The sequence below is a fragment of the Cyprinus carpio genome, chromosome B6 (assembly GCF_018340385.1).
Source record: "Cyprinus carpio isolate SPL01 chromosome B6, ASM1834038v1, whole genome shotgun sequence".
Lineage (NCBI taxonomy): Eukaryota > Metazoa > Chordata > Actinopteri > Cypriniformes > Cyprinidae > Cyprinus > Cyprinus carpio.
In genome coordinates this window covers 28,086,851-28,108,319 of record NC_056602.1, presented here as the reverse complement: position 1 = coordinate 28,108,319, position 21,469 = coordinate 28,086,851, and the positions used below count along the sequence as shown (strand labels likewise).

Here is a 21,469-nt window from a genome sequence, read left to right as displayed (position 1 = left end):
AATTCATGAAATGTACATGCAAATGCTGATTATGTTTGCAGGTCTGAAGAGGCTGAACACTGGAGATGTGATCTGTCTGAATTGTGGAGGCAAATTAATTTACAACTCATAACTGGGATACGCGGTCAGTCGGCGCGTGGGGTTTCACCCTGATTATGTGTGTCTGCGACGGGGACACGCTGGATTTAGACATACATTCATCTAGATCACGAACGACCTGGAAACAGAAGAAATTAGAGACTGCAGAGTGAGAGTTTGCTTCTGTTGGTGTGGAAAAAACAGAGAAACAAATCCATGAGGAAATCAATAAGGTTAGAAATTGTATCTGCCATAAAGCAAATAAAATTAGAGGTAAAGCTAAAGCTACAAGCAGTGATCTTTATGTGCTCTGTCATTGATATGCTGTTATTTTATGTACTTCTTAACTGCCTTAAAGACCCTGTTAGCATTCGAGCTCTCCTGAGAAACATCCTTACACAAGCAGAGAGCTTCATAAACATCTCGTCTTATGAATGGAGACAGATAGTCACATCTGCTTCACTGGCACAGCCGCTAGCATGATGACTATCCTCATGCAATAACTGATAACATCCATTTACAGTAGTATCTACACCCTTGGCAATGCCATCTGTACTGAAGAGCCTGCTTATCACAGACATCTTAAGCTCTCAACACCTCCACTGCACTGCAATGAAAAGCTGTTTCTGGAATATCTGCAAAGGGTTTTCTCCTAAAGAGATCTGTGATGGACAGTTCTGCAAATCCTGAAAAGAGCCAGATTATAGAAAAATCAATTACCAGTCCAGTAACCCAGCAAAGCAACTGAAATAACCTCCACAGCTGGTCACTACCATATGTAGTGTCCTCCTACTTAGACAAGGAAAAGAATGTTCCAGTGATGTGTAAAAGCATTTTTTTTTTAAACATGACGTTTGGGGACAGATTTATCTAAATATGAAAAAACAAAACAAAATAAAATAAAATAACATTAAATTGTAAAAAGTCCATGACTGGCTAAACATGAGAGGAAATATATGTAAACTTTCTGATTATACAATAATAAAAAATAAAATAATAAATAAAATAACAAAACAAATTAAATAAATTTTACAGCAACGTCAGTCCATGAAAAGTTATACAGAACACATCAAAAAAAAAAAGAGCGAGAGAGAGGAAATATATGTACACTGTGTGATCATATAAATAAATAAATAAAACACATAAATACCTACTTTTACAGCAGTCCCAGTCAATGAAAATGTCACAAATAAATAAATAAATACACAAACAAACATAAAAATATAAAATAAAAATTAAATAAAAACTAATTTTACAGCAGTCAGTCTGTGACCAGCTGTACTGAAAACAAAAGTTTGTAATCACAATCTTCACCAATTCAAAACTTACAATTATTATTATTAGTTATATAGTTTTTTTTTTTTTTTTTACAGCCAAAACTTGGAAAACAAAGCCAAAAATACAGTTAAAAACTGTGTATATATATATTATAGAAACACTCAGCCGAATATATATATATGGTATCTTTCACAGGTTTAATGCAGCTAACCTTAACAAAACAAAAATGAGCTAAACTAACATAAACCAGCCTGGACAGATGTGGAATTAATTTCAGCAGAGTAAAAACAACTTTCACTCTGCCTCAAATATATTTAGCTTCAATTAAGTGGGATAAGACTAGCAATTGATTTGTTCTTTTGTACATCTTGTACACAAGATTCTACATCAAGTAACTTGATCTTCAGGGCTTCATGCATTCATGTCCTGCTTCAAACTCACTTGTGAAATCAGGGAGTGAAGGCAAACTCTTCATGATGCAGCAGGCGAAACGAAAACAACATGCTATTGTCTGCAGAAACAACTATTGAACAGCGTGAAAAATGTTAGCATGCTTTTCAAATCGGGAGGTGGGGTCTTGCAGAAATGGGAAAGCCCTTACCAGGCATTAGTTCTGTCCTCCCTAATGGAGCCACTCATCCAAAACGGGAGAGCAGCACAGGCTAGAGCGCATCCCTGGATCTCCCTCGCATCCGCACAAGCTGCAGTCCCCCCACTGCAGTACAGTCTGAGTCTCGCTGCCGCACACTCCCCGCTCTTTCATTAGACACAAACCTCCCTCTTTCAACTTTGTCACTCTCTAGCTACCTTTGAACTCTCTTCTGTTCTTCCGTCCTGTTTAGCGTTACTATCTCTCTTCCTGTCCTCTCGTTGTCTCTTGCTCTCTCTCTCATTACGGATTCTGCTCACACTCGGCCGAATGCAGTGTGCTACGCCCTGAGCCACTAGTGGAGGACAATCTCCACTGATCAATATGTAAAATCGTCCCCCCTCAGGGTTTGGCTGCTGAGATGTCAGGGGGAAACTGTCCAGGTGTGCAGCGAAACTTATGCTGTGTGGGAGGCAAGCAGAATAACAAAGACGATACAATGCAATTTCTCATGTGCATCTCACGGGGCCGGTCCGTAATAAACCAGGAGATGTGTGCTACACAATCCTGAGAGGAAAAACAAAATGAAGAAATCTAAACTACGTTACTGGCAACTACATGACATTTTGCAAGACATTATATGTCACATTATTATGAAAATACTCATAAAAATAGCCATGGTTACAGCTAGTCCTGAATTTTTTGGATGAGGGCTACAGTACTGGCACAAGTGGTTATAAATTGTTGTTTCTGAATAAATAAATAAAAAAATTCAGTGCAGTTTAATCAACTTCAATACTCGACATGAGCCAGGAATGGTGTGTTCTATTGCATTTTTTTAAAAGTACAAATTGTTCCTGGGGCAAAGTGAATGGCAGGCAAGATTTTTTTACGGCATGGGAGACTAAATAGTATGGGATTTAAACTAATAGGTAAATAAGCTAGCTTTTATATTGTGTTACATTACATTTTACATTGCTGAGTGGTTCTTTCCTGTGCAAAACTCACTGCCATGATGTTAGGACGCTGTGGATGGCTGTTAGGGGGATTCTAGGGTGGTAGTTTTGGGTGGTTGCTAGGGTGTTTTGAGTGGTTGCTAGGTGGTGTCTTACTGTATTGCATGACAAAAGTCCTGCACTAGAAGGTCTCTGTGATATTCTGGTCTCTAGGAATGGTTTGTGTCCCTTCTTCAATGTGTGCCTAGAGGATTTTCTGCCTGTTAGGCAAAAATTGCACTGATCTATTTAAAAAAATGACAGCACACCTCTCCTAAACAAACTGCACAATTCGAGGTGTCATTCATGGCTGTAAAACAAAACGGATGAGTAACATTAATCCTCAAATTCCTATGTACAATTTGAGCAGTAGTAGCAATAGACAACACCACTACTAATCAGATCCTGTGCTGTGCAGAAGAGTCTCCTCAGCTCATTTGAGTTCAGACAATGGGAAAAAGGGTGAACAAAAAAATATGCATGAATATAAATGGACAAAAATGAAAGATTCGTTGCCCAGTAGGCTGCAGTGCCCTGTGATCTCCCACGATAGAGAGCTGACAGTACAGCAATAGAGCTGATGTCAATACTGATTATTCAGAGAAATTAACGATAGCGGGGGCAAGAGAGAGAGAGAGAGAGAGAGAGAGAGAGAGAGAGAGAGAGAGAGAGAGAGAGAGAGAGAGAGAGAGAGAGAGAGAGAGTGAATGATGGGGAAAAAGCCCTGGCTAGAGCCAAAGACTAAAGAATACCAAAGACATGTCACTCACATAGTTTTGAATAGGGAAAAATGCAATGCTCAATATGGTCACTCTATCGAATGAAGCCCCGCCTTCTGAGCAAAAGAGCCAATCACTAATCAGAAAAGACAGCATGTCACTGCAGCTGTGTACAAAACAAAATATAAACATTAAATGAAAACTGAAAAGAATTGTTTAAAATACAAAAAACAGAAATTAAAACAGAGATAATATAAAAAGTTTAAGTATTAAAATGACTAAAACTGAAATAAAATTGGAAGCTATACAGAGATATATAAAAACGAATAAAAGCACATAAAATATAAACTGAAATGAAAAACATAAAAATAAAACGAATTCAAAATTATGAATGATTGCAATAATAGTATATAAACAATAGTTAAATAACACTGCTGAAGTGCAGGATTATTGATATAATGGTAAAATGTAATAGCAACACACAGACAAGCTGGCCACTTTGTTCTCTAGATTAGTTCTGACATCAGACATTGAAAAACCCAGATCATCTGGGAACCAATGCATAATATCATTTAAAAATGGCATATGAGGTGTACACAAAATTGGTCAAATTAAACAAACATTTACTTTAAATTCTTTTTTCTTTTTCTTTTTAAGATCATGACCTTTCTGTTAACTGAAGATTATTAAATGCTGGATCAAACTGCAAGAAAAATGCAATTTTGTGTGTTCTTTATGTCACATTTAAAACAATCTTAAAATGGCAGATATCACATATTGGGCAATATATAGCAATATTAACATTATTACCACATATAATAAAAGCTCTGTCCGTTGGTTTAAGGGAAATCCTCTCTACGTGAATACTCTAGTGTGCATGTTATAAGTGCTGAGGTGGCCTGGGTCCATGCATTAATAACACAGCCCGGCCGGCCCCTGCCAGATGGGGTCTGTCATCCCCGATCCAGTGGTCTTAAACCATGCAAACTGAGCTGCACTTCCAGATACTGCTTTTTCTATGAAACCTGATGTATGTGCACCAAAGCTGACTCACCAGTTTGAGTGAGTCAATATTAAATTCATGAAGATTCACTCAATGGTTGGTGAAGGCTATTAAATGTCAGGAAATACAATAACCCTCAATTATCAACACAGAGATTATAAAGATCATCACGTCAGGCTTTCAAGTCCCTGATGGAAGATATGAATTTCCTGACAATAATCTAACCTACATCCAGCCCAAGAAATGACCTATATAGACAACGATACATGAATCTACCAGCTCGAGTCCATCTAATTAACCCAAAATTGTATAAAATGTCCCAATTTTAGCTCTAGAGAAGTGTGTGATTTCATAGGAAGATGTGACTTCATAAATTAACAGTATGTGTCACAGATTCAAGTGTAATCTTTAATTGTTTCCATTCAAGATTATGAGTTATAATTACATCATACAGCTGACCATCATCCAGTTATTTGGTCGTGAAATGACTTTGCACTTATGCTGACAGAGTACAGTTACATCAGATTCAACACCCTGTCTCATTTTTGCACACACTGTGGTGGAAAAATGGCATAATTCTGTAGGAAATAATCTGTGCAGTACAGGTCTAATATAGTTCATAATTAAACTTAATTAAACTTACACATGATAACATACCAGATTCTTCTGCACTCATGCGTCACTCAACACAACCACATTTCTATTCACCAAGACAAAAAAAAACAAAAACCTTTATCACTATGACAGAGCCACTTTCACTGATTGTTACATGATTTATACACTGAAACAGAATGGCTGTCCCGAGCCGGGTGGATTTACAGTGCGCTGGAGCATTTGGGCAATGTGTGCATTACTGGTCCAATCAGAGCTGGGGAAGAATGACTGAGATGCCCCATAAAGTCTGCCATGTTGAATGGTATGTTTCCTAATTATGACATGACAACTTAGGGGAGACACAAATATCGTTTTCTTACCTCACTTCTTTCTTCTGCATTTAAATATAACACATCACCAATCCCAAATGGAATCTTAATTTTCTGCATTGTTTTGAAGGTAAAAATCGGCAGAATTCTGTTTAATAGATTTAAATATGGTGAAATGCATTTAACAGAGCTGAGAACTTTTTGAATAATGGACGTTGAAATTCTGCAGGCATGCATATTATATTATTATTTAATACTGCATAAAATGTACATATTAGATTGATGTTAAATATTGCATTATAGCCTATTTAATTAGTAAAAACAACTAAATCATGTTATGTTAAGGTCACAATTAAGCTATTTTGTGTGAGTCAGTGTGCACAAAACTTCAAAATATTCTAGAATCAAAACATCCAAACTCCAAACTAGGGAAAGCGGAAACAATAGGCATTTCATCCATCACACTCACAAAGGCAATTATATTCAGTTCAGCTGGATTAATTGATATAATCTGTTTAGCTCAGAAGCCCTTAGGCAGTGAATTTTCTGATTCAGGCATCAAGTCCTTCCATGATTATACCAGGAAAACCCAGTTTAAATAGTATCTATGTTTCATAAAGTATACAAATATGAGGCAAAAGTGATTCGTAAGAATTTTACACCGTAGAACAAATGATACCAACACAAAACTATAAAACTTATTGTTAGGGGTTTGTTCAAATCCATAACCCTCAAATATAAAAGTGATGCTCGCCTCATCCAGCGAGCTAATAAAACATTCAGCATTGCTTCAGACCCACAGGACACATATGATGCAGGTATATTGCAGCAAAACGCCAGGAAGATATTCTGTACAGTTCTGTACTTATTTTAGTGTTTAGATAAATGTTACACATGTAGCATCTCATACTAAGTGCAAACACATTCTGTAAGTATGCAGATTAGCAAATTTCAAATATTCCTCAAATTTCAAATAAAAATTCCACATTCAATTGCAAAAACGTTGCATTCAAATTTTAGGTCTGCGTTAAGGAAGCAGCCTTATCAGTGGCCTCATACTTACATGATGCTGCTTTGTTTATAGTTGTTTAAGCAACTTAATTATATTTGGTTTATAAACATTATTTTAAACATTATGCACTTTTTTCACACAGTCATGTTATCTTATGCTTTGAATAAACGTGCATTAGTAATATTTTGCTTGATGCACCCTCTTGTGGCCTCAGTAGAGAAGCCAAATGCTTTTCTTCCCCCTAACCTTAACGAAATTATGTATATTATATTCGATTATAATTTAAATTTTGATAATATTGTTTTTGGGTGAACTATTCCTTTAAACAGATGTATTGTTATCCAGGTATAGCTTATATTCAGGTATAAAAAGAATCAGTAGAGAAAACGAATATACCTAGAGAGATCTAACTGTCAGCATTCCCATTTCCCATTCAAATTTTCAGAAGACAACCATGTTTGGCTAGAATAGTTTGTGCTCACATAATTGCACAAGTATGAATGTGACGTTACATGTGAATCATAGGTTTGTTATGGCGCAGTGTGGTACATACAAAAGGATGCTGTACAGCAGGGGATACACTGAATTATTGATCTTCCTGAAGTCTATTCATACACACTCACAAACCAGCATGTATGCAGATGCCCATTCATATTAATTGTATTAAAAAAACACACAAGTTCACTCAGCCTAGAAAACGGTTTGAATATTTAATGCCCACTCAGACAAGAGCCTTAAAAACTACTGCTTTTGTTTAGGAGTCTAAAACGAACTGCCTGACATTGAGGTTAAGGAGGTATCCTGCGGGATTGGAAACAAAACCACTATTAATCACGGGATTGGGATGGGACAGGAAAAAATGTCAGCGGGAGTGGGCGGGACCGGGAATCGTAATAACACTTTGATCCCCAACTTTATACACAAATATAGCCTACCTTTGAAATAAATAAACTATCAACTGTAGGCCTATATTTTAATTTTAAACTCAGTTCTACTTGCCCTGAAAAAAACTTTGAAACTCTGTGTATGAACAATAAATCTATAGAAAGTGAAATGTCTACTTTCAAATGAAAAAAATTTAAATAGAAAATGTGTGTGCAATGCACAATGTGTGTGCATTAATGTGTGCAATGCACAATGTGCATTGTTTAAGATGGCTTTCAGTTCAATAAAAAAAAAATGCTGTGATCTGTACTGTATTTTTTTTTACTGTAACTGACAGATTCCGGCCCCAAAAAAATACAACACGGGAGTGAAAGGGAACGGGAGTCATTCTTCTGGGATTGGGATGGGATGGGATTTTTTTTGCGGGAGTGGGACGGGAGAGATTTGAAAATCCACTCCCGTGTCACCCTCTGAAGGGCAGAGCTCAGAAATTAAGATCAGGCCCCCGTTTAGTTCATGAGGGTGAACTTCAAAGAAATTCAGTACACAGTCAGACCAGAGGAACTTCGATAGTCCAACACAAGAAACAAAAATAATCAATTAATCATTAAGTTTGACTAATTAAGTCAATTTATCCCCTGGTAAACAGAATACACTCTTTTACATACTGCACATGTCTAACATACTATGTTGAATACTGTTAAATCCATTAAAACAGCTATCAACAAAACTGAATTTTGCTATAAAAAATGTCCACCACATTTGCATATTTATATTATTTTGCAAATATATTATTAAAAGAGAAACCTACAGCAGTTGAATTCATTTTTCTAACATTCAAATTAAAATTACATTTCTACATCTTACTTGACTACTCAGTTGAATTCAAATTCAGAAACCAAACTAGGTGTAAAAAGCCAATTCTCAACACAATTCTGAATGGCACATAACTTCAGTCGAGTAAGGGATTCTCTCTGATGTGACCAGGTTTGGACCAGGTTTATTCTCACTCTCCTGCTCTCTCTCTCTCTCTCTCTCTGCTTCTGCAAGTAATGCTGCAATGCAGGGGTTTAACCGGAAATATAAAGCTAGAGGGCGCATCGAGTGGAGTGATTTATTCACACACACAAACAAACACACACACACACACACAGTTCATTAACACAGTCAGCTAGGTAAGCAGTAGTCTGTCAGGTATAGCACCATGCTATCACTGGAAAAGCACAGATGGCATATACTTCCTTTTGAAACAGGAAGTTGGGCCTGTTTTCACGAAAAATAAAAATACAGTTTAAATCTGTATGCTCAAAGTTGATATTAGTACACTAGCAAATCAATGGAATATGATGTATAAAGAAACAGAATGTCCTTCTAGTATTTGATTTCTTCACAAGTTTCCAAGCTGTAAGTCTTCGAGCAGTGCCCTATTATAATATCCATTACTTCACAATCAAACACAGATCTGCCACACTCTCTCAGGTCATTTCCTAGTATTAGTATTCATGTAATTAATTTCACACCTCAATATGGTGCGCTTGTACCAAAGTAGCATCACATGCCCTCTGAAAAAAGGGAAATGGATTTGTAGAAACCAAGTCAAATACAGTGCAAGTACAAAGTTCCATTATGAGTCAGCATCAGAGGGTTTGCATGACATTTTGATTACTCTGTCTGAACTATAATTGAATCTGTATGAAAGGCTGAAGAGCTTCATTCATTCTCGTCCACTGGAGTGCTGCTTTTGTTAAGAGAATACCCTGCTTTAGCATCTATCATGCTGCAGCACAACCAGACATTGTTTCTTAATCAAAGCAATTAGATTCGATAAGCCTCCACTCTACTTGAGATTCAACCACAGGATTATCCTGTTTCATGGCAGGGTTAAATTAACAGATTCAATCTTATAAAAATGATCAGGTTACAGGTATCAATTCACATTTAATAAATCTGTTTATACTCGTTTAAACATTTCATTATAAAAGTCTATTAAATTACACATTTCCAAGATTTGAACAGGTCAGTCACATGCTGTTTTTCACAAGGACTGTCATTTTATGTGGCTTATACTTTGAGAGAGTGCATTGCCAGATGATTGCTAGGTGCTTACTTACTTGCCAAAGCTAAAAACAAAAAAAATCCTAATAAACAATAATCTCTTTGCTATAAATGATTAGATAAATGAAGGCATTCCAGACTGGATCCTGTCATAAACACTCAACACACGTCTGGCCAGTTGTTTTTGCAGACCCACTGTGCAGTTATTTTGATTGATAACGAAATCCATTTCCAAGTAGACTGCAGACTCGCTGAAGGAAACAGATATGCCTTTGGGGAAAGGTAACTTGTGCGTCATTCTGTCTGAAAAACTACTTTTGGGCCAGCGTTAAAATTTGCATGTGATAGCATCACAGTAAGGCTGAAATTTAAAGGGATACAGACATTAATAAAAATCATGTCATCATTTACTCCCCATAATTTTTTTCCAAACCTTACTTTCTTCTGCAAAGCACAAAAGGAGAAACTCTAAATTTGACTTTGCCGGTTGCTGTCCAATTACAATGAATGGTAAATTAAGTTTTAAACCTTCAGAAAGAACTCAAAAGTACCATAAAAGTAGCCCAAGCAGGTCTTTTAAAGCCATGCAATACTGTATGGAATCCCACTTCCACCTCAGACAATAAAAATAAAAAATGAGTTAATTGCAAACTTTTATTTATAAATTCGCAATCTAATTTATTTCTTTCAAGTTTATATCTTGCACTTCTGAGTTTTTCTCAAAAAAAAAAAAAAGAATCACAGTTGCAAGAAAAAAAGTTGCAATTACATTTTTATTTTTTTATTCCATGGCAGAAATGGGCTTCCATAATATTGTGTCATTATTGTTAACTAAAAATGTGTGTGTGTGTGTGTGTGTGTGTGTGTGTGTGTGTCATGTACATATATCAAACATTTTATGTTTTAGATTTATGTTGATTCACAAAACATTGCTACTTTTGAATAGTGAAAGATACATTTAAAAAAATATTTAGTTCACTGTAATTTAACCCCTTAACTGTCACTCACGTTTTTGAACATAGACTTGAAAATGCACTTTCCAAACTAAAATTTTTATAATTCATGAACAAAAACATTTTATAACATGATATTGATGTACCATTTTCGTGGTAATGCAATGTCTGATTTTAAAATGGGTTTTAAAGGATGAATTTTGAGATTTTAAGTTTTCAGTTTATATATCATTTCTGATTATTTCTAAAGTGTGATTGAGAAAAAGGCAACGAAGAAGACTTTTTTTTTGACAAGGTCAGAACTCCTGTTATGATGTAGATTTTTGAGGGTGCACTCTTGTCATAAATTAAATCTATTACTTTTTCCTACATAATTTCTAACAAAAAACATTGGTAAAATATCTATTTAGGAGTCATAGACCTTTCCAACGATATATAGTTTGTCATGATTAGATAAGGATTTAGTGAAGTTAACGTAGGCGTCCCGTATACAGGACGGGGTGACAGTTAACAGGTTAAAGATACATTTATACAGAAATGAAGTTAAAACTGAATATTTAATAATAAATAAATGAATAAATGAAACAAATAAATACAACTACAACTCAACTACAATTCAAATAAATACTGAAAGTATAAAAATGAAAGCTATAGAAAATACGAATAATACTACAGCACATAAACAATACTAAAATACTAGTAAAATGAGACTGGTATGATAGTCTGAATCTCTCTCTGTTTTCTACAGAATAAAGAGATTCAAACAGGTCTGAGTAAAGTGAGTAAATAATACTATTGCGATTTTTGAATGCACTTTCCCCTTTAAGAAATGAGTCAAACATACACATCACGTTCCACAGTTATATCTGACATCGTTTGTGTTAATTTCTCATTGGAGACGTAAAGACAATGCTCTCCTTTCAGAGGATGAAAATTATGGATGTGGTCATTAAAAATGATGGGGTCATTTGTTTTTCCTCTTATCTGACTTGTCATTTCCAGGGCGTTTGACTGCCATTGCTCCTGTCAGCTCCGATCTCCCCTTCAATCCAAACTGAACTGACGACTGCAGAACAGGCAATTTGAACTCACTGCTGCATTTCCAACACATTGCAGTGGCAGTGTAAACCTGATATCACTGATGCCCTTGTCAGAGTTTTGGCATGTTGGTGGAAAAGCACAAATGGCAAGGTTCAGCCTGACGGATAGATTGGATAGACTGGACGTGCTAGCGTGATACAGTTAGTTTTTAAGATAGCCGGCCAACATACAGTATTAGGGTTCTTAATCAATTAATATATAAAAACACATACAATCTAATACAAATTTTCATTAGATTTAAATGCATAACATGCCAAATTAATCAAATTATTAAAAACTAATATATCAATGATTGCTGAGAAAATCTTCCAAAAGAAGTCATTTAAAGGCTTTACATCACATTTATTCACAAGTTTTTGCGTTATAGATTTATGGTGAGTCACAAAACATGGCTACTTTTGAATAGTTAAAGGTACATTTGAAAGATATTTGGTTTAATTTAAAGGTACATTTGAAAAACTCAGTTTAAACAAACAATGGCTTACTTATAGTAAGTGTTATTATACTATCATCGATTATTATTTTTATTAATAAATTGATTTTAAATTTTTAATTGTTTATTAATATTTCTATCAGTTTTCATATTTTCAGTTTTAGTTTTAATTGTAGTTAAAGTTTTAGTAATTTTGTTGTTTTAGTTATTTTAATACCTAAAGTGAAACTGAATTTAGAACTTTTTTAAATTTTATTTCATTATTTAAAGTAACAAAAATGATTTACAGTTTCAGTTTGTTTTAGCTAACTACAATAACCTCTGCACTTTCAACTTGAATAGCAAAATTTTTAACATTTAAATAAAATTACAGCTGACAGCAGCAAGTGTTTCTGACTAGGAAACCCCAAGGATAGTAGGCAGTCAAGCTTTTCAGCACAAACTGAGAACAAGTGAGTCAGCAGCAGACTTTAAGTAAAGCCATAAGAGCAAATTAGTTGCAGCAGCACACATTTGAACGTACATTCAGATAAGGCTGAAGTGAGAGAAGGCGAGCACCTGCGGGGGGAGTCACGGCCTCGCAGTGAGGGAGCAAGTCTCTTTAACAAGCCTGTTCTCTCCTCCGCAGTGCCTTTCTCTCCCCCGTGAAGGTCGAACAAATTAGGCCAGTCAGAAACTCTGGCCCACATCTACACTCTCTAAAGGCCTTTCACATGACTCGCGTCAGGCCTTCAACACAAGTGACATGTGCCACTTCGACCTGCATATCAAAAGAGCCACAGAATGGAGATTTTACTATTTATTCATTCTCACAGAATATGTAATGTGTATAATAATATAATGATCATTTTCAGAATGATCTCAATGTATCTAGATATGAACAGTCTATTTAAAGCCTGACTGAAACACAATTTAATGTTCAGTATTTTTTACTAAAATTAATCAAAAAACTAAAACTATTACAAATAGTTTCTGTCCATTGAAATAAAGCAGGAAAAAAAATTTTAAAGAAAAAAAAAAAGGTAAATCTAAATTAGTGGTCGACCGATATTGGTTTTGCCGATATCTTGGGATATAAAGACGATATAATTTTATTTAATGTCACTGAAAAAAAACTATACTAAATTTTTAAAAGGTAAGTGGTTGCAAACAATTTATTTTAGCTACATTTAATAATAAAAAAAATTGTAAGTTATCAAACTAAATTTGTTTATTTAAATGTAGCTAAAATAAATTGATTGCAATCACTTACCTTAAAAGAATTAGTAAATTCAATGAATCATTTTTATTCATTGTATTTTAAGAAATTTGAAATAATTTGAAATGGGTATAAAAATAAATGTGTAAAATAAAATTGCTTATACTTTAAGTGACAAAGTATTTTTTACAAATAAACAAATATTTAATATAAATAAATAAAAAGAAAGTAAACACTGTAACCAACGGGGCACTCAGTATTCTGGGAAGTTTGTGTGCATTGGGAATCACATTTTTTTCAAATAAAGCCAGAGTAACTCTAATTTTACATACAGCACACAGTGAAAATTACATGAATATGACATTGGGCAAAAGCATGAAGCGCAGCATAATTTGAAATCACGAGTTTAAAGTTTGTCGATCGCGCATGTCAGATCTCACAGCTGGATTCGACTAAGTTTGCAAGGTTTTTGAAATTAGATGTTCATTAGTCATTCAAAGATTTGTTTAAATGATGTAAAAGCGTATTTGCTGAATGCTGACAGCAAACGAGAAAGTATTATAATGTTTGTCTTTCTATTACTAACAATATAAAAGCAATCGTTATAATACTTTTTTGTATACATTTTAATTCCTTTGTTTAACCGTTCTATCTGATTATTAGACAGACGTCTATCCGTATTAGACAGAACTGTTAACAACGACAGCGAACAAGAGGGAGAATGTGAGCACTTTGTGTTCAGGCGCTGCGTTCTCAGCGCCGTCAAAATAAAAGTCTGTTGGGCCGTCAAAATAAAAGTCCCGCCACGAACGCATCGGCCAAACAGAAAAACGTATCGGCCGATGCCGATATTTGAAAAATGCCAAATATCGGCCGATATATCGGTCGACCACTAATCTAAATATAAACAAAAAATTTTAAAAGTTGGCAACAAACTAAAAATAAAATAATTTTTATCATATACTAAAACTAAAATACATTCAAGTTAAAAATAATTATTTTAAATAAGAAAATGACACAAATACATAAAATTACTATCATTAACAAATACTATAATTGTATAAAAACTATAAATAAATAATACTACAACATGAATATCTACAACATGAAGACGTGACAGACATTTCTGATTAGCAACCCCATGGAGTCCTAATGTTGCCGTTTGAGTGGCACACACAAAGTAATAAGACAATCTCCGTCACACATGCATTTGAACAACTGTACCCAAAGAGAGAAACACACTTTTTATTTCTCTCACAGGCACCAAAAATAGTTTGGTTGGCTGGTGGAGTTCAGAAAGGTGGGTGACAGATAAAGCTAAATTTTCCCTTCCACGAACCGGATACAGAGATCCAAATGAACCAAATCTAGGTCAGTGTGAGCGAGTACCCCAGAAAATGTCCGACCCACTGAGAAACAAGCACATTGACTAATCACCTGGCATTGGTGCTCTCTATCTTTAGCAGCAAATAAACCTGCAGTGCTTCATTTACAAATCTACTGCATTTGTACCCAACAAACTGGATAAGGCGTTGCTTCTAAGAAAGTTTTCTGATGATGTGCATTGCTATATGGTTACTAAGGTATTCTGAGTGGCTGCTAGTCACTGTAAAATGTATTGTAATTTTAACAGCAAAAAAAAAAAAATGTACAGTAAAAATGCTACAGTAAAAACCTGCAAATTGCTTAATGGTAAATTCCCTTACTCTACGGTGAAAAAAAAATTAATGAATCTAACGGGATGTTTAATGTAATGTTACAGTAAAATATTGTTAAATGTACAGTTTTAGTCATCTTATAGTTAAAAATTAATAACCAACATACCCAGAATTCCGTGTGTAACAGAATTTCAGAATTTTGTTTCTTCTGAGTTTTTTCTTAATAGATATTTACAATAGGGTTTTATGTTGTTAAATTAGTGTTCATTGCATTATTTTAGTGTCAAGTATGTTACCACAATGGTGTTTTGTATTTGCATGCATGACATGTTACTGAAACAGATTTTAGTACTACTAGGTTGGTATTTTAACATTAGGCTGTATATGAAATTTTTAAGTTCAATCTGTAAAATCAAAAAATGTTGCTTCCGTATTTTTTACAGTTTACAGTACAACCACAGCTGCCAGTATTTCTAGGGAAATTTCTTTTTTTTTTCTTTTTTTACAGTATTGTTGTTTCCAGGTCCAAATCAAGTCCTGCACCCTCAAGTCTGAATGATATTCTGCTTTCTAGACATAGCTTGGATCCCTCATTTCATGTAGGTATCAGAATTAGAATTAGCTGAGAATTAGCAGAATTACAAGGTGCTCCTGGTACATACATACATACATGCATACATACACATCTGACGTGAGAACAGAATAAAAATAAAATAAAATTAGTAATGTGTATGAATCTGGAACAGTAGATTGATTTATGTACAGATTTGTGCAATTTTACTTTAAATAGAACTGTAAAAATAAAGAGATATGCATATGTATTTACATAATACTTGAGAAAGGCAATCATTTAAGATTTAGAATGATTTACGGAAATGAATTACAGAACACAGGTAATGATTCATATGTTAGCTGTTTAAGCTGGAGATGGCATGGGGGAAATAACTGTTATGCCTAGATGTTCTAGTGTGCAGAGATCTGTAGCATCTGCCTGAGGGGAGAAGTGCAAACACGTTGTGTCCGGGGAGAGAGGGGTCTTTGATGATGTTACCTGCCCGTTTATTCACTCTGGAGTTGTACAAGTGCTGAAGACTGGGCAGGTGCGCACCAATGATCCTTTCTGCTGCCCTAACAGTCCTTTGCAGTCTTCTTAAATCTGATTTGCTGGCTGACCCAAACCAGACAGTTACAGAAGAGCACAGAACCGACTCAATGATAGCGAATAGGTATGTGGGATTATTCCAACTATTTTATGTCCAATTGATTTGTTTTGAAATCAGATTGATTTAGATAAAATAATTAAATCTCACTGCTAGACAGCAACAATTGAGATATTAAAAAACTCTTTTTTTGTGATTTCTCTAAACAACAGATTTAAACCCAGATTTTCCTTTCACAAGCATGGACATATAAAGGAAAACTACAACTTCTATGTCATTCACTGAAGGACACACTGCTATTATTGGTCCCTAATGACAGAGCACCAGGAGGGGGCAGCAGAGCAGTATAATTGGTCTATTACAGCACCAGAATATATGAACTCCTTCTCTCCAGCACCTTGTTTTATCAGCCTGTGGTTCTAGCTGGTAATTTGATCATGCAGCAGTACGGATCATCGATCATTCATTAATGAGCCGACATAAAAGCGGACACCGAATCGAAGCGCGGTGCTAAACCTGTCTGCAGCAGATACCACTTTCACTTTGCATGTAGGTTGTTGTAACATTTAAATATTTTCGATTGTGAATCCAACTTGCATATCATGAAAATGAAATGCAGGAACTACAAACAACACACATTTTAACAAATGTATGCTTATGCAATTCTACGTACTATTTTATATCATAATCACTTGCGCTAAAAAATAATGCATAAAGCTGCGATAGGAAATGTGAACAACAAAGTGTTTTTAATTAAGTGCAACATATTGTTCATCCCAGGACAAGACTCTCACTTATCATGCAAAGAGTTCTTGCTTCACATCTTACGTGAGCTTAATTACGTTACTTAACTGAAGTTTTTCCATTAGAGGTTCACCCAGCGCATTGAGGAGTTCGGTGTGACGTGCATAAACAATATAACTCATCTATCAGAGACGTTCAGGGGTCTCTGGGGACTGCATTGAATAGCCGCACTTGTATTGATCAGCTTGTGCTGGGATCAGAACTGTTTGGCTGCTCTGTAAAAGGGCGTTTACATTAGCTGCCTTAAAATTCAGTATAAAATCATGAATATTTTGAACATAATAATAACATTGGATTGTTTTGCATGATTACATGTTCCAAACAGTGTTGTTATTGTTAAAGGAAACAAAGTTCACCCAAAAATGACAATTTGCTGAAAACTGACTCACCCTCACCCTCATCCAAGATGTAGATGAGTTTATTTCTTATCAGAACAGATTTGGAGAAATGAAGCATCACTTGCTCACCAATGGATCCTCTGCAGTGAATGGGTGCCGTCAGAATGAGAGTCCAAACAGCTGATAAAAAAAAATCACAATAATCCACAAGTAATCCACTCCAGTCCATCAGTTAACATCTTGTGAAGCCAAAAGCTGTGTGTTTGTAAGAAACAAATCCATCAAGATGCTTTAACTTAAAATCATTCTTTCTGGTCAAAATACAAGTTCATAATCCATAATAACGTTTCCCTACAGTGAAAAAGGATTATGTTTTTATCAGCTGTTTGGACTCTCATTCTGGAACAGTTCGCTTACAGCAGAGGATCCACTGGTGAGAAAGTGATGTAATGCTAAATTTCTTTAAATCTGTTCAATTTAAGGAACAATCTCATCTTTTTCTGCAAATGTTAATTTTTTTGTGTAAACTATTCATACTGAAAATAAGTTTAAGCACAAAAATTACTAGAACTGAAAAAAATTAAAGCTAAATAGAAACATTTAGATATTTGAATAACATAAAAAAACTAATACATCAAAAATAATATAATAATACAAAAACTAATAAAAATGACAAAAGCACATAAAAAAAAACTTAAATGAAAACAAAACTGAAAATATAAAACTAAAAGCTAATTCATAATATTCAAAAATACTATAATAGTACTAATAAAATTATACTAATAATAAAATATTAAAATAACACTGGTCCAAACATACCTCAGTCTTCTGACGTGCATAATATGTTTATCAGTAGGTTATATCAAAGTACCATGGTATTACTCTCTGATACCATCACACAAACAAACAAAAACTACAGTGCTTGTTTGTAAGGGATAAACACACACACAAACCGTGTAATTCAGGAATAAACATTTCAACTCCGTTTGTCTTTGTCAGAATTGGCAGTGGAGTGTAGAAGTGCTTTCTGAGCAATACTCGTGTGTGTGTGTGTGTGTGTGTGTGTGTCTCGGGGGGATGGACACACACTGCACCAGTAACTGTGCGCCGTGCAGCAGTCTGCATGTGTTAGCCTGAGGCACTGTGGTCCACAGTCATCCACCCAGCCATTTGCTAGCATTCACGCCTCGTTTTACAGCACCGCTGCTTCACCTGACGGGTTATTGCTGCAAGATTATGTTATTGCAAATACAATATGTGAAGTTTTATAAGAATGCATACATAATTTGTCTCATGCACGAACACGCAAAAGACAGTATTCCCAAATTAGCATAAAGCCAAATGCCACCGGTGCCTAGAGTTATTTCCATCATAATAGATTTTACTTTTGACTACAAAAACCACAAACGCAGAAAGGTCAATGCCTATCCATCAGTTTGACTGACAAGCTCACAACGATATCATTAAGAAGAGACAACCTTTAGCCAATACAATTCAAGAAAACAGAGCTATCTTAAGAGATTCTTCACAAAGTCCCGCCTTTAAAATGTAACTGACCAATCCTGTCGTCCACCAGATTATCCAACAAAACTGTACTCTTTTCCAATGAAAGACAGCACAAGCTCTGTGTGTTTAAATTGAATTTGAAAAAAATTATCAAAGAAAACGGTAAAAGGTTGTATATTTTTACACACTGTATAAAATGTACATTTTACTGTTTATTTTTATAAAAGTTAATTTTTACATACACTATGTTATCAGTTATAAACACTTTCAAATGAGGCTTTTCTCTTTTCCATTCTGATTCAGTCTATTTTACTTTGTAATTTAACAATTTCTGTCAAGAGAAATGTTCTCACTTCACAGACCATGTAAAAATAATACACACATTTTACTGAAAATCACACTGTTCACAGTTCATTCCAGTTCCATCACACTTATCTGTGCGAGCAATGGTAACAAAAGGGGCGGAGCTTAGCAAAGGGTCAATATCATGGAACTGTAAAATTGCTTTCTTGCTCTCTAACACTCCCACACACACACACACACACACACACACACACACACACACACACACACACACACACACACACACACACACACACACACCTTCTTCATCTGATTTAGTCAGCGTTCTGTAACATCTCACAGCCTGAGGGCACTGAATCTACCAGCCCAGCACCTTGGCTGTCCTTACTAAATATGATGTTATGGAGCTGTCACGCACACGTCAAACTCGGTTGCTGCTCTATCATCAGTTCTGAGTCATCTGATGGACAGGGGGAGATCGCTGCTTAAATGCGACCTTTCGTGTGTGGAGTTCAGTTGTGGTATATACGTTGTGAACGAATCAGTATTGTGAATCTTGTAAACGAATCACTGTTGTTCACTTTCATGCAGTCACACATTATTAAAGATTGAATTATCCCAATTTTTAAATGTGTGAAAATTATTATTAAATTGCATGCTTAAAAAATGCTTAACATTGCTAAAACACTTCTAGAGTCTCTTAGTAGATCTGTAACTTACATTTTTAAAAAGGACAATACAACTTCTTTCGGTCATGATGGAATAATTCTGTGTTTTAGAATGTCAAATCTATAATTGACAGAAAGTGTCACTGAATGAATCTCAAAAGAGTCAACTCACTGGCTGTATTCTGGCTTGCACTAAACACTGCAGTGACAATCACATCCATTAGTATATCAAATAAACCCAACCCTTTTGTTATTGTGAATGAACATATGTAGTGGTGAAAACAGCTGCCGTGACGGAGCTCTTGAATTGTGAAACAAGGAATTGTATTTTTGCATTGCCCACATCAAGCACTCAGAGTTTACGAAGCCATTACATAAGGAGTGATTGATGTGACAGTGAAGATGCTGTTCAATCAAAGCTGTGTCGGCGCAAAAAAGAGAAGGTATGGATGGATAGATAAAAAGAGAGAGAGAACATGATACTACAACACCTTTACTACGCAGCTTGAAATGTAGCTGTACGAAACCCGGAAGTGATAAAAAAAGAAAACGTGTTAAGAAAGGCTTTTAAAGCTTGGTCATATATGACAAATTTTAACAGCTTGCTCATGGTTCCTTCAGTGCAGCATCGCTGACGACAGATCAATTGTTTCATTAATACTGAAGGAAAATGTACAGTCTTGAGAATCACTGTGAGAATATTACGTGGCCATTTTGATTGCATGTAGTGTTTCAGCAATTTAAAAGGCTGGTCTCAAGAGAACAGGGTGGGAATAAAGTAAAATAAAACCAAAAAAATAAAAACACTCTAGGATGAGCAATGGAAAATAAAAAAATAATTAAATTAAACACAACACAGATAATGATTATCACCTATTTTACACAATATTTACTCAAAATGCACAAAAGAAAAACCACCAAAAATGTAAATTATTCATTGTGTGAGGATGCTATCTTTCTATTTTGAAACTAACACAATGGGGAAACCACAACAGGCGATGCCCATAATCTCAAATAAATCATCTGACACTCAATATATCAGCCTGTCTCTATGTTTATTCATTCTCAGAAGTGTATGCTTACACACATATAGCTAACTGTACTGTTTAGATCTTAACTATGCAATCTGCTGATCCTGCTGCAATAATGATATCCAATTGTGGCTTTTATGAAAGTAATGATATCATCTTATTAAAAAAAGAAAAGAACACATTTAAAGCATGCCCACGGTCATTTCAACCATGTTGATTAGAAGAACCACAGGGAGACCCTCACGCTTTACGTCAACGCATTCCAATTTCAGCAAGGCACGATTACAGCTGGCAAAGACCATTCAATTTCATGAACCATCAAGCAGATATCCACTTTTAAAAATGTACGGCACTCTAGAGAGCGAGAGATATAGATAGAAAAATAAGAGGTTGGGGTATGTCACTGCTACTCCAAATAAGAAAAACCAGTAAATACTAGAACATAAACCAAAAGCAAAGTCCCCAAGCTCATGACGAGCGAGATGTTCTTTATAATAACGGCGCATTAGGTGTCTGTTGAGTTATGAGTTCTGATATTGCGTCATTATTACCCAAGTCCTATCCATTACTTTAAAACAAAAAAAAGGGACAATGTTCTTCTTCAAACATTACCGGTCCCTGTACAGCAGCAAGGGAGCATGATTGATTACAGGAAGGGGAAACGGTTTCACTCCACTGAACAGCCTCCACACATAACCCTCACACAAGTGTGTGTGTGTGTGTGTGTGTGTGTGTGTGTGTGTGTGTGTGTGTGTGTGTGAATGTGTCCAATGCGGCGA

The 21,469-nt window shown here is 35.3% G+C and overlaps 1 protein-coding gene across 7 annotated transcripts in view; it reads right to left on the bottom strand.

Moving 5' to 3' along the window:
• LOC109052136 (synaptotagmin-2-like) overlaps nt 1–21,469 on the bottom strand; it is a 41,468-nt gene that overhangs the window by 17,298 nt on the left and 2,701 nt on the right. The window contains exon 1 of one of the 7 annotated variants that reach the window (XM_042726642.1): nt 1,958–2,230. The exons of the other annotated variants lie outside the window; for them this stretch is intronic. The gene's annotated coding sequence lies outside the window, so the exon portion shown is untranslated. Of the gene's footprint in view, nt 1–1,957; nt 2,231–21,469 lie in introns of those variants that run through there. 7 annotated transcript variants of the gene reach the window in all.